This window comes from Bos grunniens, chromosome 10 (assembly GCF_055505025.1).
Source record: "Bos grunniens cultivar Pamir isolate PY7600 chromosome 10, Bosgru_T2T1.0, whole genome shotgun sequence".
In the NCBI taxonomy this organism is placed as follows: domain Eukaryota; kingdom Metazoa; phylum Chordata; class Mammalia; order Artiodactyla; family Bovidae; genus Bos; species Bos grunniens.
In genome coordinates this window covers 94,209,963-94,225,504 of record NC_141174.1, presented here as the reverse complement: position 1 = coordinate 94,225,504, position 15,542 = coordinate 94,209,963, and the positions used below count along the sequence as shown (strand labels likewise).

At 47.2% G+C, this 15,542-nt stretch overlaps 1 protein-coding gene across 2 annotated transcripts in view; it reads left to right on the top strand.

Annotated features, from left to right (window-relative positions):
* Positions 1 to 4,054: 4,054 nt before the first annotated feature.
* The window catches only part of F2RL1 (F2R like trypsin receptor 1), a 29,987-nt gene continuing 18,499 nt past the window's right edge, over positions 4,055 to 15,542 (top strand). Inside the window, exon 1 of one of the 2 annotated variants that reach the window (XM_086323178.1) lies at positions 4,055 to 4,251. The gene's annotated coding sequence lies outside the window, so the exon portion shown is untranslated. Of the gene's footprint in view, positions 4,252 to 14,791; positions 14,983 to 15,542 lie in introns of those variants that run through there. The other variant, XM_086323179.1, reaches the window with a different exon arrangement.

Sequence of the window (15,542 nt, the reverse complement as noted above, 5' to 3'; positions counted from 1 at the left end):
ACAGCAGCTACAAGAAACTCATACAGAATTTCAAGAAGATATGAAAGTATTTGTTTCTCTGAAACACATACTCATATCTTTAAAAAAAAAATGGAAGGAAAGGAGAGATAAAAGAAAGGAAAAGAAAAGGAGAAGAAAGCAAAAACCAAGCCAGGCAGTTGATGAGCTAGTGAATACGGCATTAGTCATCTATCACACAAAGGCGTGAAAGGCAAAGGAATTAACCCTGAAAGGCATTTGTCTTTTGAAAATATTTATAAATTCAGGATTAGAATGGAACAGACCAAGTAATATGGGCAAACATAATACCTCTGTGAATCCATCTAAATAAGCTACATAATCTCCTGACAAAAGAGCAGCAGGTACTATAAGAAGTTTGAATGTCTTTCCTCCTGAGGTAAGTTTTTGAAAAGAAAGAGAGGAATGCAGGCTAAATAAACTGGATGACTCAGGAAATGAATTTGTTTTCAGATAATTGCTTCCTAAAGCAGCAATGATGTGACTGTTAGTCATTTCAATAGCAGCTCCATATAGACAGCAAATAAGATAGAACACAAAGTCCACCCCACCCACAGCGATTACTCTGGTGGGAAAGCCCACAGAACTGACGTGGAGCGACATTTTTGTCAGAGCGATGCCGTGAGAAACCCTGAGCCTGGCGCGGATGGACCGGCTCTAGACGTTTGCTTCCTGTTGTGTCTTGTTGCTATTGTGAAAGGGGCACTAAGATACATCTGCTTGTACATCTGGGGAGAAAGGGTGCCAGGAGTGTGACGTCACTGGCAGCCAATCAGAAGCCCTGCTGTCAGCCTCGCAGGGACTTGCAGGGCAACAGGTCTCAAGCCCTGCAAGGCCTTTGTCTCTAATCAAGGTTGGCCTGCCTTGAGCTTCTTCTGGGTGCTCAGGTGGTGCTGGCAGACCACTGCAGCGGGGAACAGAGTCAGAAAGGACTCTGAGCCTGCTTCTAATCAGATGTGTAGATAAAACATGCCCCATTAAAGAATAATGAGAATGAAACACAGGAAAATGTATTATACTGATTTGATACAGGGCTCAAGCACACGTACTTAAGAGTCTGTGGATAGGAGCAAATATATTCTTTGCGTGAGTTAGCATGTGGTTCCCAGGCTTTGAGAAAGGTGGCTTTAGACATGGGCTTGTTCTGTTGTGGGAATGTGAATAAATCACCTATGTGCACAGCTTTGTGCTAAAGCCCAGAGGAATACACATGCATGGGGCTCCTGATCCTAAAGGATTTTTGCAGTCCAGCTGGGAAAATTAGACAGCCAAGCAACATCAGTAGGCAATGCAATGCAAGTGAATTGTGTCCTCCTGGCTGTTGCTACTATAGGAGTTCATTCATTTTTTTCAGTTAATTGTTTTTGTTATTCAGTCACTAAGTCGTGTCTTTGTGAGACCCTTTTTTTGAGTCGTGACTCTTTGCGACTCCATGGACTGTAGCATACCAGGCTCCTTTGTCCTTTACTATTTTCCGGACTTTGCTCAAATTCATATCCATTGAGTCGGTGAAGCTATCTCACCATCTCATCCTCTGCTACCCGCTTCTCCTTTGGCCTTCAATCTTTCCCAGCATTAGGGTCTTTTCCAATGAGTCAGCTCTCCTCATCAGGTGGCCAAAGTATCGGAGCTTCAGCTTCAGCATCAGTCCTTCCAATGAATATTCCTTTAGTATTGACTGGTTTGAAATGAACAGTTATTTTTACTCTTAAACATTTTTATATAATTTTTATAGGTTCCTTTCCATTTACAGTTATTGCAAAATATTGGCTATCTTCCCTGTGTTGTATGATACATCCTTGAGCCCATCTTATACCCAGTAGTCTGTATCTGCCACTGCCCTGCCCCTATGTAGCCCCCTCCCCTCCCCTCGCAGCACTGGTAACCACTGATGTGCTCTCTATATCTGAGTCTGCTTCTTTTTTGTTAAATTCATTGGTTTGCTGTATTTTTGAGATTGCACATATAAGTGAAATCATACAGTATTTGTCTTTCTCTGACTTATTTCACTTAGTATAATGCCCTTTGAGTCCATCCATGCTATAAATGGCAAAATTTTGTTCTTTTTTATGGCTGAGTAGTAGTACTCCATTGTTCCTTATCTATTCATCTGTTGATGGACACTTAGGATGCTTCCTTATCTTGGCTGTTGTAAATAATGCTGCTGTGAACATTGGGATACATTCAACTAATAGCTATCGAGTGCCTGTTTGGTGCCAAGCACTCCTCTGGGCACTGGGACACAGCAGTGAACAAACCAAACCCTACCTCTGCCTCACTGAGCTTACATCCTAAGGTAGGGTTTGGAAGAGTCAGACACATTTGGGGATACTACTAGACACCATGATGAGATTTATGAGGCTGGAGCTCAGGGAGAGACCGGGGCCACAGTTCAGAGAGGGGTGAGCTGTGAACGCTTTAGGGAGCAGGAGGCTTGCATGGGTCAGGATGCAAAGGATGGCCAGGATTTGGAGGGACCACGAGGAGCTGGAGAGAATTTTGGAAGGAGAACAAAGTGACGGAGAACACAGGAAGGCAGACATGGAGTGAGGGAGCCAGGATGGGGGAGGCAGAGGTGAGTTAGTGGAGGAGAGAGGGGAGCGTTGAGCTGGGGAGGACTGGAAGGTTGCGAGGAGTTTGGCTTTGTGGCACTTAGAGCAAACATAGGTAGTAATGACAGGTGTAACAGTGAGGAGCCGAGTGACAGCACGTCTCTGAAGCCACTTGGACTAGTCCTTGTCCGGCGGCCCCAGCCTCTCCTGTTTCACCCGCTACCTCATTTCCCCAGCTCTCCCCTTTCATCACTTCCCTCTTCCTGGTCCATTTTCTTCCTCCTCATCAATCTTCTTCCTTTTTCCCATCCATGCCTTCTTTGAGGTTCCTTTCCTGCCCCTTCATTTATTTCTTTAAAAGCCACTTATAAACCAGTGGCTTGTATGTATTTTTTAAATTTTTTGACCACACCGCTTGGCAAGCAGAATCTTAGTTGCCCGACCAGGGATTGAACCTGCTTCCCCTGCAGTCAAACCGCGGAGTCTTAAACACTGGACCACCAAGGAAGTCTTCTTGCCCCTTTTATTCTCACCTCCCTACTTCCCACAATGAATGAGAAAAATCAATAAAGCAGAGAGTTATCCTGACCCAAGAACGACGGAAGAGGACAGGGTTAGTTCTAAAGCCTCAACGCTTGACAGAGAATTAGCTTTGTGTTAACTCTCTTAGACTGAATAAGATCTCGCAAGCTCCTGAGCTTGCCTTTGTGTGAGATATGAAAAAGTGAAAGTCACTCAGTCATGTCTGACTCTATGACCCCACAGACTGTAGCCCTCCAGACTCCTCTGTCCATGGAATTCTCCAGGCCAGAATACTGGAGTGGGTAGCCATTCCCTTCTCCAGGGGATCTTCCCAACCCAGGGACTGAACCCAGGTCTCCCACATTGCAGGTGGATTCTTTACTGTCTGAGGCATCAGGGAAACCCTTTGTATGATATAATCAGATCCTAAAATACAGCCTCAGAAGTAACTGCTTTTTCAAAAATATATGCTAAGGCAATGGAAATAGGAACTTCGTTGTTAAGTGTGCAGAGGAATGTGAGAGAAAACACATGTGAATTAGCATACTAACACTTTTAAAGTTGCCTTAACAGTCATTAATTATGTTCTTTGTGGGTACAGTTCAGATAAGTTTGATCTTGTATTATAATGATGCAGGATGTAGTAGGAAATGCATGTTTCTTTATGTATTTATTCTTTTCCTCTAAAAGTAAAGCAAGCTGACTCAAATATACTTGGAAAACATGGAAAAGCATAAGGAAAAAATAGCCATCAACTATGCCATCATTTAGAGATGACCAGAATGAATCTGTCTTTGCCACACAAAACCAACTGTGCTCTCTCAACAGCTGACAACATTAGTGTTCTCGTTCCTGGGTCCATGGAGGCTCTGAGTGTTCAGCTGGGCTGAGTTGGGCTTGGGTTCAGGCTGAGTTGGTTTAAGTCTCATCACCTGCGTGTTTCCTCATCGTCCTCAGACTAGCACCTACCAGGAGGAATTTTTTCCCCATGGAAGATCACAAGAATTCAAGAGGGTGAGCAGGAAAACCTGATGCCTCTGGAGGTCTTCAGTTCCTAGTGGAACTGCCACTCACACTCCATGGGCCAAAGCAAGTCATCCATGAGCTGACGTGGCGGGGGCATCATGCCCACCCTCCAGCACTGCATGTCACACAGTAGGTAAGCGTGGCGATCTACAGTTATCATACTGGTGTGTTTCCTTCCAGGCCTTTTTATGTATACTGTACGTGGTTAAATAATTGTATAAAAATCATCTTACACATTTCACATTCATTGCCTTTTCCCTGCGTTCTCAACTTCCTCTTCTTCATTCCCACCTGTCTTCTTCCTCTTTCCCATCTGCCTCTTCCTTCCCTTGCCCTGAAATTTCCCTTCTTAGCCCCGCTCCCCCCAGCATATTTTATTGTCCTCTGCCTGGATGCCCTAGTGAATGGGGAAAAAAAAAAAAAAACTGAAAAAAATCAAGGAACTGCTTTATTTTTCATTTAGAAGGACAATGTAAGAAAATCAATAACTGCATTCAATAACACAGTGGCAAAATAGAGATCTCATAAATACCTGGGTGTATAACAGGCGAGCAGAAGAGCCACACTTCAAGGTGGGGTGGGCAGTGGCTTGCCAGTATTAGCACTATTGGTTGTAGAGTTTTCCTTACTTTGTGGGTTAGTGGGTGAATTAATACTGTTCTACAGTATTAGGCCAAGGTAGTGTGTGCATGGGAGAAGGCGATGGCACCCCACTCCAGTACTCTTGCCTGGAAAATCCCATGGACGGAGGAGCCTGGTAGGCTGGAGTCCATGGGGTCACTGAGGGTCGGACATGACTGAGTGACTTCACTCTCACTTTTCACTTTCATGCATTGGAGAAGGAAATGGCAATCCACTCCAGTGTTCTTGCCTGGAGAATCCCAGGGACGGGGGAACCTGGTGGGCTGCCATCTATGGGGTGGCACAGAGTCGGACACGACTGAAGCAACTTAGCAGCAGCAGTGTGTGCATGGGTGTGTGTGCTCCCACTGTTGGGGGCCCAGGTTCAACCCCTGGTCAGGGAACTAAGATCCCAGAAGTGGTGCAGCCTGACCAAAAAAAGAGAAAGAAATAGTAAACAGTAATGATAGAAATATTGTTCCACTAGACAGGAAGATATACATATATGTCCAGAATAAATACATATAAAATAAATAAGTAGGCAGCACTAACAAAATCCCTCTCTTAGCCATGGAAAGCAACCTGTCTAGCAAGTGGACTAGTTCTAAATATGTTAGTTCTAACAAACGAAGAATTGATGCTTTTGAACTGTGCTGTTGGAGAAGACTCTTGAAAGTCCCTTGGACTGCAAGGAGATCCAACCAGTCCATCCTCAAGGAAATCAGTCCTGAATATTCATTGGAAGGACTGATGCTGAAGCTGGAACTCCAATACTTAGGCCACCTGATGCGAATATCTGACTCATTAGAAAAGACCCTGATGCTGGGAAAGATTGAAGGCGGGAGGAGAAGGGGATGACAGAAGATGAGATGGTTGGATGGCATCACTGACTCAATGAACATGAGTTTGAGTAAGCTCTGGGAGCTGGTGATGGACAAGGAAGCCTGGCGTGCTGCAGTCCATGGGGTCGCAAAGAGCTGGACACGACTGAGCAACTGAACTGAACTGAACAAAAGAAGGCAGTCATCTCCAAATGAGGATAGTCGTCTTGACTGCTGTTACATATGGGAGATGTTTAAAATAAAGATGTCCCAAAGAAGACTGTACTTGCTAGTGACCAGAGGTGAATAATATACAGATGTGGGTGCCTTAGGCAAATTGCTTAACCAGCATCTGACAAGCTCAATTTCTCCATCTATAAAATGAGGAGGTTGGAATGGGTCACTGACTTCTTGTCATTGAGTGTACTGCGTAAAGCAATGTGCCCGACTTGGGGTGTGTCTCAAAGAATTGGCAGGAGACAGTCCTGGACTTTACTCATTCATTCATTCGGTCGGTCAATCAGTCACAAGGTGGCTCTTACTCCATGACAGGCATTGAGCATACAGCAGTGAACATAATAAATATAGTCCCTGCTTTAAAGTCCCCATTTTGATGAAGGAGACAGCTAGCCAGGCAATTATAAACCAGCAAGATGCGTGGTATAAAAGGGAAGGTGAGAGCTGTGGAAAAAAGCAAGATAGTTAATACCTCAGACAGGCACTGTGCTAAGGTATTCATTTCTCATTTGACCATTCACCCAGTCTTACAGATGAGAAGAGTAAGGGGTTGGATCCTAGCTTTGCAAACCTTAAAGTTCTATGAACTGCCTGTGGATCTTGAATTCAGGTCCCGATTCAGCAGCTCTGAGCTTGTGTGTGTCTGACAAGCTCCCACTCTGAGCAGCTGGAGCCAGATAGCTTGGGTCACTGCCTCAGGTTACCCTGCTGGTAGGGGTCAGTGTTGTGTCCTCAACTTAGCACAGTCTGACCCCAACACCTGTGCCTTTACCGCCTCTCAGAGATCCTGCCCCAAGAGCTCTTGCTGCTCTAAAATTCTGATTCTCATGCCAGATTAGTTTGAGAAAGGCAAATAAAATAATAGGAATCAGAACTTTGGCTTTTCCTGGTGGCCCAGCTACTCGGCAACAGAGGAGTAGTCAGGATGTCTGGGCACTTGCTCAGGGCAGGGGAAGCTCCTGGCACCAGGCAGCTTCTGTCACCTTTGCAACACTCAACAGGGCCCTTCTTTGTCCTGGAGGTATTTAAAACACACCCACTGGTGGCCGACTCTAAGACCTGCCCCAGAACTGGAGCAAATGAACAAAGAAGTTGTCACAAAAATAATAACCACATATTGAGCCCTTAACTGCGTGCCTGGCATTCAACATTTAATTCTTACCATAGCCCTATGTGGGCAAGGAGGTAGGGGTAGGGGGGAAGGAGAGAGGATCCTTGGCCACACAGACCCTCTGGGTCAATTTTTGGTGACCAAACTTTACTCTGCAAATAAGGAATGGAAGTGAAAGGGTTAGTTGCTCAGTTGTGTCTGACTCCGCAACCCCATGGGCTGTAGCCCACCGGGCTCCTCCGTCCACGGAATTCTCCAGGCAAGAATATTGGAGTGGGTTGCCATTTCCTTCTCCAGGAGACCTTCCCAACCCAGGGATCGAACCTGAGTCTCCTGCATTGCAGGCAGATTGTTTACTGTCTGAGCAAATAACTTACCTGAAGTAACACAGTCAGCAAAGGCAGAACCAACATGGAGAATCAGGGCCCAGCCTTTACGTAGGCCTGGGGCTTCCCTGGTAGCTCAGCTGGTAAAGAATTCTCCTGCAGTGCAATGCAATGGTTCAATTCCTGGGTCAGGAAGATCCTCTGCTAGAGGATCTTCTACCCACTACAGCATTCTTGGGCTTCTCTGGTGGCTCAGATGGTAAAGAATCTGCCCGCAACGCAGGAGACCTGGTTCGATCCCCAGGACGGGAAGATCCCCTGAAGAAGGGAACAGCTACCCATTCCAGTATTCTGGCCTGGAGAATTCCATGGACAGAGGAGCCTGGCAGACTACGGTCCGTGGGGTCACAAAGAGTTGGACATGACTGAGCGACTTTAACTTTCATGCCCTATGTAGCATTGCTTCCAATTAATCATTCCTGCTGATTAGGAAAAGAGCTGCAGCTCTGAGCCAAAAGTTTCCTCTCTACTCCCCCACACAACACACTCCCACCCGCCATGGTGACTTACAAATACTTTTTTAAAAGAATTATTTATGTGACCATATGTGAAATGTCTGCCCCTCTTCCTTAACCCAAGTCTGAGAAAATGATATGGCAACTAGTTAAAAAGATATAGTCCTGGGTGCCAGGAACTGATTCATGCTATTAAAACAAGTAGATTCCTCTCTGGTCATTTTAGGCCTCCTATTTGTTCATGATCCATGCCTTCCAGGAACTCGAACCGTCATTTAAGAAAGAATTTATATATATGACAGAATTAGAAATATATCCCAGGGATTTCCCTGGTGGTCCAGTGGTTAAGACCGCCTTCCAACGCAGGAGATGCAAGTTCAGTTTCTGGATAGGGAACACATGCCCTGCAGGGTGGCCAAAAAAGATACAACACAGTATCACAAAACACAATATCATGTAAAGTAGTCAGTCATTTCAAAGGCTTAAATGGTGAGATAATAGTGATGATGATGGAAGATGCTTAGTTGTGTCTGACTCTTTGTGACCCCACGGACTATACAGTCCATGGAATTCTCCAGGCCACAATACTGGAGTGGGTCGCCTTCCCCTTCTTCAGGGGATCTTCCCAATCATTCATTGATCATGATCTATGTGCCTTCATTGAATGTCCCCAACAGCCCTCTGTTGTCCCCAACAACCCCCCAACAGGAGGTTATTATTATCTCTGTTTTATAGATAAGGGAACAAATGCTCAGACAGAAAGTCACTGGGCCAAGGCCAGGCAGCTCGAAAGCAGGAAACCTGGATTTGAACCACAAAGCGTGACCCTAGCCCTTACACACCACCTCATGACAACATGCAGTGCTTGACAGCCTCTCCCTGAAACCAACCCTCCACGCAGCACATTGCTGGCAGGGGATGGATGCGCATTGCTTGGAATGTAGAGAAAGGCCTCGTGAAGAAAACGGTATTTGATGAAACTGATAAATCAACTACCAACTTTATCAACTGTTAAGTCTGTATTAGAATGTTGCAAATAAGCAAAACATGCTTTCAGAGCTGAAATATTCTATTTCACTAAGAGCTATCAAAGGATAGCTCTGTGTGTGTGTGTAGAAATGAGGGGTAGGGAATGCTGGTTGGAGAGAGTGGCATGAGCAAAGCTTTGCCCTGAGTAAGCCCAGCCTGTCTCCAGGAAATTGTGAAAAAGCCAGGCTGTCAACAATGGCGAGTTCATTCAGTCACTCAGTAAACATTTCTGGAGCACCTTCCATACGCCAGGCACTGTGATAGGTGTTAGGGCTACAAAGCTAAGTAAGACACAACTCCAAGGGACTTGCCTGGTGGTCCAGTGGTTAAGACGCCATGCTCCCAATGCAGGGGGCCCGGGTTCAATCCCTGGTCAGGGACCTGGCTCCCACATGCCACAACCAAGACCCAGTGCAGTCAAATTAAAACAAACACACAAACACACCCACATAACTTAAGCCTTCAAATACTTCACAGTCTTGGTTACGGTAGGGGTTTTGTTAGGGAGGGGACAGACAGACAGATGGGGCACCAAAACCTGATAAATGGCCTAAGAAGGGTCAGGTAAAGAGCCAAGGGTACGGTACGCAGAGGGAGGCCTGGTGGGGAAATGGGAGAGAAGCTGAGCAAGGATGGTCAGGCCCCTGAAGGCAGTGAGACCCAGAGGGCAAGGAGGTGAGGGTGGGGAGGGAGGGTGGGAAGACCCGTGGCCACAGAGGTCCTCTGGGTCATTTCAGCGACTGCCCCCCGCAACCCCCGCCCAAGCCTGGCCAGACTGCTCTGTTGCACACCCTCAGGCCCTCGAACAGACACTTTCAGACAAGATCCTTTGGTTAAGATTAACGCGGCAGCTGTTTTCCGTGTTTTCAGGCAACTTCCAGGAAACACTTATGTGTTCACTTTTCTCTTAACTCCTAGTAACCAAGCTATAGAAAAAAGTAGGAAAAATAGTCATGCTCCTAACATTTCTGCATAAAGTGTTCTTCCACTTCAGGAGTCACCCCATAAGTCTTGGAGCATCTCCATGTGCCAGGCAGCCTCCGAGGTGCTGAGGATACAGTGGTGCACAAAATCCCTGACATCAAGGAGCTTACATTCAAGTGGGGGCCACAGTCAGAGGCAAAAACAACACCTAGATGTATATGTGAGGCTGTGACATGTAAAGGAAAAGAAAGGGCGGGGGGGGGGGTGGTGTGGGGTGGGCCATTGTGTGGGGGACAGTCAGGGAGGCCACACTAACAACATGACCGTGGAGCCCAGACCTCGGGGGTGAGGCGGTGAGTATGTAACTCAGTCATGGTGTGGGAGGAAGAAACTGAAGTGTGAGAGTGGTTAGTGTATTCTCAAAATAGCAAGAAGGCCAGTACGGCTGGAACCAACTAAGAGAGGGAAGAGTGGAGAGAGGGGAGCCCCGAGGGGCCAGGAGCCAGAGTCTGCGGAGGAGTTTTCCTCTGCCTGAGATAGGAGAATTCGAGCAAGGACAGTTCAAGGTTTGGCGTCCTTCTAAAGGATCACTCTGGCTTTTGCGTGGGGGATGGAACGCAGGAGAAGGCGTGGACAGAGGGAAACCAATGGGCCACTCCTGTGACAGTCCAGGTGATAGAGCGTGGGGATGTGGGCTGGGGTAAGAGCGAGTGGAGACGGTGAGATGCGATCTTATTCTGGGGATTTTCAAATCCAAAAGAACTTATCCATGGATTGGATGAGTAAACCAAGGATGATTTGAAATTCTAAGGTGTTAGGCCAGAGTAACTGGAAAGAACTATTTATTAAGATGGGGAAGACTTCTTGAGGTTAGGATTCTGAAGTTTGGTTTTGGACATTATTAGTTTGAGACACCTATCAGGATATAGAATCCCTGAGTTCAGGAGAGGGGCCAGAGCTGCAGACCGTAGTTAGTAAAGTGAGGATGGTAATTAAAGCCACGGGACTGGGTGAGATCACTGGGGAGTGAGGTCAGGTAGAGAAGAGGCGTGGTCCCCAGGGAGTGCCAGAGTATGGAGGAGGACAGGAAGCTGGGGGGAGAACAGGGAAAGGAGGGTATCCTGGAAGCCAGTTACTGCTGAGAGGGGGGGGTCTAAGGTCTGGTGTCAACCCTTGGGTTTGGCCATGGATGATCACTGAGGACCTGGCTAGAAACTTCAGATGGAGCAAGGGGGATGGAAGCCTGGTGTTCCCATCAGGGTTCAAAGAAACACGTGGGAGGAGAGGACAGGTAACAAGAGTGCCCATCTCTTCTAAGGAATTTTGTATAAAGTGCAGCCAAGAAAGGAATTGGAGAGAGATCCAGAAGGAAGACATGATTTCATGGCTTTGGGGCGTGGAAACGCACGAGTAGAGACGAAAAACCAACCATGCAGAGGAGAGGAGCAGGGGTTGCGGGGGTGTTGGGTCCTTATGCTGTTGAGAGGGGATGGCACCCAGGCATGGGTGCAGGGTTGATGTAGATGGGGGCACGGGCAGTGCGTTGCCAAAGGAGGAACACAGAGACATGGCGGGTAGACTCGCTGGTGGACCATGAGAATGTTCCCTTCCAGTGCTTCTCTTCTCTTCTTGCTGTTTGTACGTAGCAACAGTGCCCTGTTTTCACCAATTCTAAGACACAGCTTTTTCACACTGAAGCCTCTATGAGCTTGGACTGTGTCTTAGAATCAATGGAGTGTTTCACTGTTGGTATTTGTTCTCTCTCGGTGCTACATACGACATAGGTGACTTGGAGTCTGTGGGACATCACTTTACTTTGGCCCCAACTAGAGGTCTCCATTAGAGAGTCCTGCAAAGATTGATTACCTTGTGAGCTGAGGGGGAAATGTTGACAATTTCAGGGAGAAAATAGACTGGAGCCAGCTCTCTGTTACATGTGCGTGCAGCCCACGTCTCCGCAGAAGGACCAGGTCCCTGGAGAGCAGGGGAAGGAGGCTGGCCCTCTGCCCACAGGCTGCAGAGCTGTCTGGGCCTGTTTTTCCTTGGGGGAGTGTGGCAGACCAAGGACACTCGGCCCACACCTGAACCTGGGCAGACGCTCCTGACTCAGAGACCAAGCACTTCCTCCAGGTAAAGAGGTTCTGGGCCCCACATCCTGTGCGGCAAAGATAAGGAGAAGTGCGGGGGTCTGAGAACACGGAACTGTGTCACGGCATAGCTCCTGGGGTCACTTTGGTTTCTTCAACTGCTAGCAGCTGTGCCTTTTATTACTTCTGTGGGCAGAGCCAGAGCTTCGGCCCTACTTCTCTGTAGTGGGGAGTCTAGGAAGGGTTTGAGAGGGTCCCTTTATCTAGAGGGGATTCCCTTGTAGCTCAGTTGGTAACGAATCTACCTCCAACGCAGGAGACCCAGGTTCGATTCCTGGGTGGGAAAGATCCCCTGGAGAAGGAAATGACAAACCAGTATTGTTGCCTGGAGGATGCCATAGACGGGGAGCCTGGTGGGCTACAGTCCATGGGGCCGCAAGAGTCGGACGTGACTTAACAACTAAACCACTTTATCTAGAGTTGACAGTTTATTATAGGCTGTGCTAAGCCAGGTGGCTCAGCGGTAAAGAATCCACCTGCCAATTCAGGAGACGCAGGTTCGATCCATGGGTGGGGGAGGTCCTCTGGAGGAGGAAATGGCAATCTGCTCCAGTATACTCGCCGGGAGAATCCCATGGACAGAGGAGCCTGGCGAGCTATAGTCTACGGGGTTGCAAAGAGTTGGACGTGACTGAGTGCACACACATGCTAAACACTGATGTACAATAAACAAATCAAGACAGGGCCCTTACTCTCAGAGCAGATATCTAGTGAGGGAGATGCATTCATAAAATATTATCTATTTTGGGAATTCCTTGGTGGTCCAGTGGTTAGGACCCCACTGCAGCAGGCAGGGGTTCGATCTCTGGTCGGAAAACTGAGATCCTGCAGGCAGCTCAGAGAGGCCAAAAAATAAAAAAATTTTAAATGTATCTATTTTTAAAACGTTAAGGACACTATGTGCCAGGACCTGTGCTAAGTATGTGACAAAGATTAACTCCCATGGTTTGTGCAAAACCCGGTGCTATTACTGTTAGTCCTACTTTACAGGCACAGAGAGGTTAATTATCCGCTCAAGGTCACACAGCTTACAAGAGGTGAAGTCAAGGTTCAAACCCAGGCAGTTCTGCCCAGAAGTCCTAGCTCTTAACCAGCGAGGACCTGCTGCCTCTCAGTTATTTTATCTAGCTCGGTTATTCAGAAATAAAACTCCTTCTGGAAATGCAAATGACTTATCTTGGAAGGAGGGATTTTAGCATCTGATAAACCAGCCTTGAGGGCTGTCTGGGGAGCCTGCTGGGCATGAAGCAGTCAGCAATTTGCATCGGGCTTCTACTGGGCTTTGGTTCTGCTCGCCTCTCCCAGCTTCCTCCCCAGTGGGCTCCTCCATCCCTCCCCTCGCATCGCCTCAGGGGCCTTCACATGGCTTTACTGTTGGGGGCCTCAGGTGTGTTTTCTCTTTACCGGTACAGCTGCAGCGTGGTGGCTAACTCAGTCTAGCCCAGAATGGCCCCAGTCTGCGTGGTGCTGTAGGGGAGGAGGGGACAGGGAGAAATCGGAAATCCGATTTCAAGAACAGCAGCAGCTCTAGGCCAAGACTGGCATACTGCCCTGGGCCTTACACAGAATCCTTGCAAAACTTCATCTCTTACATTGGCTAGTTGAATGGGCTTCGAGGTATTCAGGACCCAGGACTCTCACTATAAAACTGAATGTTCCTTCACACTTTACCAAAAACCCTTCTACAGTCCCAGTCTCCTTTGGCTTCCAACAGCAACCCTGGGAGGTCTTCCCAGCTCCCCAAAGGTCTTCAAAGCCACAGTTAGCTTGTCAGATGCTAAAACCCCAACTCCAAAGGGTGAGTCATTTGCATTTGTAAAGTGAGTTTCGTTTCAAAATAACGGGTTGGTAGAGCAGTCTGGATGGACAGAGCTGGGATTCTTTGTGCTTTAAACTCCATGTTAGTCCACTCCGCTTCGTCTCTCTCAGGGGACCAGGACAAGACAGCTACACATGCACTGCCTGGCTTTGATTCTTTGAGAACCAAAACCTGAATCCACGGACACACCTATGTGCCATCCTTTGGGCTCCAGAGCCAAAAATTGGCCTGTTTCTTCCCCCTAAGAAATAAACACCTAATTTCTCATCAGAGTGCCAAAAACTCAGGAAAGCTTCTGGTAACACGTGTGTTTCTAGTGATGTGAGTTTGGCATCTGTTTCTGAAACTGCTTCTGAAGCATGCTATTTCTAACAAAAAGACAGTGCTAGTTCCTAATTCATAAGCTAGAGTGAGGATTAAGTGAGGTAATAATGCAATGTTTCCTATTACAATGATTTTTTTTTTCTTTCCGAAATTACTATGCTTTCTGTATTGGACCAATGACAAAAGTAGCTAAGAATTTGGGGCGTTTTAGACGTAGGGCTTTAGCTGGGCTAGAAATGATTCAGCCCCTTCTTAGTGTCCAAGAGATAACTGGATTGTCGAAGTCAGGCTGACGTCAGAGCAGGGAGGCTCCCCGCCCCCATTCGGCCCAGCAGGCAGAGCACAGCTTTAAAGGCTCTGTGGGTGTTCTGCTGGCATTTCCTCCAAATGCTAATGAGAAGCTCACAAATGCTAAACAGCAGGACCAAACTAGTTTCTGCTGCCCAGAGCAGCTGAGAAATATGGCCATCCTCTTCCCCAGATTTCCCAGGCCCTCCTTCTCTAACATTCCCACCAGCTGTGTTTAAACTGCCAGGAAATAAACTCATCTCTTTAGGCTCGTGTCCCTCAGTTGTTTTCCATAGGAAGTTCAAACACCCTCTGCTCTCCAAACCGCTTTCCTCTCCCTTACCAGCTTCCCAGTTGGGCTTTCTGCAGTTTTGCCAAGGATTCCAGGCAAAGAGAAGCCTCGTAGCAGCCTCTTCCAAGCATAGGGACCTCCAGCCTTGGCCTTGCTTGAAGGCTACAGCTGCTTCTTAACCTTTAGCCGGTGGTGGAGCTTGGCCTGTGGCGCTACCGTGAGCTTTCACCTCCCTGATCGAGCACACACGCTAGTCTCAGTTCCTCCTCCGACATCCCTGACTGGTTTTGTAGGGTCATCTGTCTCGGCACCTGGTTACTTTGGGAAGCTGTGAGACCCTGAGCTGTTAGGAAGTGGCTTTGAGGTCTCTTCCTCTCATCCACATAGTCTGTCACGTCTCTAGGACAAAGGTATGGGTTGCACTCTGCTGGCTTGCAGAGTGGTGGTGTAGTTGCAAAGACCCCACGGACTGCAGCCTGCCAGGCTCCTCTATCCATGGACTTCCCAGGCAAGACTACTGGAGTGAGTTGCCATTTCCTTGTTGCAGCAAGAAAACCTTTAGATGGCCAGGGATTATGGGATGATGTCTGAAAACAACATGATTTATTTACGATCAGTGGCAATAACTATAGCAGCAGTAAGAATCCCCGGCATAGGGTTAGTGCTGCCATGGTTTCCAAAGGACTTTTACTCACATTTTCTTATTTCACTATCACAACCACCCTGTGCGTTGAACAGCTATTTCATATAAGAGAAACCTGAGTAAAGTTTAAAAATAAAATAAAATTAAAAAAAAAAAAATATATATATATATATAAAAAGAGAGAAACCTGAGACAGAGACCTCACTATCTGCTTACTTTCTACTCTGTGGCCAGGAAGCACAAAGGACTTTGAGGCAAGTCTCCTACTCCAGCCAGTATACCCATTATGGTAAAGTAACTCTGCTAAAAAAAGATCTATTAATACAT